Source organism: Aplysia californica, unplaced genomic scaffold, assembly GCF_000002075.1.
Source record: "Aplysia californica isolate F4 #8 unplaced genomic scaffold, AplCal3.0 scaffold00214, whole genome shotgun sequence".
Taxonomy (NCBI): Eukaryota; Metazoa; Mollusca; class Gastropoda; order Aplysiida; family Aplysiidae; genus Aplysia; species Aplysia californica.
In genome coordinates, this window is record NW_004797484.1 from 559,417 (window position 1) to 561,230 (window position 1,814).

Below are 1,814 nucleotides of genomic sequence, written 5' to 3' on the forward strand. Positions count from 1 at the left end.
CCCCGAAAAAACCCCACAAAAAAAACACAAACAAACAAACAAAAACAACAACACTAACAACAACAAACAAACTAACAAACAAACCCCAACAACAACAACAACAACAAACACACAACAAAGTAAACAAATTAATAAATAAAAAGACAAATAAATGCATAAATAAGTAAACAAACAAACAAACAAACACTAATACAAGTATAAAGTTACACCACTCTCATTCTCGTAGGTACACGAGGTCGTCTTGTCAGTAAAAGTCATTCATCCTATGAAGTGTTGTTCCTTTGAAGTCCCCGGCGACTGGTCACGTGACGGACCACGGACTCGGACAAAGGAAACGGTTATCTATAGACTGTTTATTTCTTCCTTAATTAGCGGCGTCGTCTCTCCCCGCCCTCCCATGTGGGACTGTGTGTGACCTCCTGACCCCTGTCGTGTTGAGTAAAGATACGCGAACATCGACACGATAGATAGCGGTCATTTAGTGCAGGACAGACAGACAGACAAAAACACAGGGAAAGAAAAGAAGTAAGACTTACCAGTGGCGCCCTCCAAAACAACAACAATAACAACAACAAACAAACAACAAATAAACAAAGAAATAAACAAAATGCAAAAACCAAAGAAAAAAATAAAATGTTTAAACGTATTTCTTGACAAATATGTCGAATAATAATTACTATGTCAGAACATAATAATGTGCTTAGTTTTAAGCTCAAGCTCATGCCATTGGCTCAAAATGCATCACGCTAGAGAAACAGTGAAAGGGTATAGGTTTTTAAGCCCCTATCAACACTATTACGTTATCCAAGAGTCGGGGGACCTCCGAGTTTAACTTCCATCTCCGAAGGACTGAATCAACAAATTGAAAATTCGAGTAAAGTGCCTCTCCCAAAAGACACAACGTCAGACAGAAATGAGGCTCGAACCCCCGAACCAACAATCTCACTATTACGGGTCCCGTAGTCTTCGCCATTAGACCACCGACGCCACTTATCACGCTGGGCTATGGTCAAGGCATCCGCTCGTTCCGGTATCCTCGGCTATGGTGCAGGTGGCCTTGGTTTTTGTTTGTTTTAGTAAGAGTTTTACGGCACTCGCAACACAATAAGGTCATATAAGTCCGAAGATTACAAGAGAGTAACAAACACAAACAAGAAGGAGGAGAGATCAGGACGATAGATGTTTGGTAGGAAAGAAGGAGCTTAACACACCAGAACACCCGCCAACCACCCACATTTAGCTTTAGTAAGAGTTTTACGGCACTTGCAACACAATACGGTCATAAAAGTGCCGAAGATTACAGAGGTGTTGCAAGAGAGTAACATATGTAATCAAGAAGGAGGAGAAATCAGGACGATAGATGTTCGATAGTCCGAAAGAAGGAGCAAACTACACCAGAGCACCCGCCAACCACCCACCCGCGGCCTTGGTTTAAAGTGCAGTGAGAAAGTCAGTCCAGTTAGTATCCAGCCACAGTGCTACGCACATGACCTTGGTTCGAATTCCCAAAGGGGACATTCTTGCACGCCGGTTGTTTGAGGAAGTTCCTATCATGTCTTTCTCCCGCGTGACTCCAACCTTTAGGCTTTGGGAGACGGACGTTAAGACAAAGTTCCGGTCACTTACTGACCTTACTGTGGGCACACTGGCGTCAAACCTATACGTTCTTACACTCTCTAACCGTCTAGCGTCTAACCCAGACCGTCCATCACTGGGGCAGAGCAGAACCCACAGATAGGAAAATGAAACATGGAAAGGAAGCGACACAGAAAAATGAATTTGTAAATTTTGTTGTTTTTGTTGTTGTTGTTTGT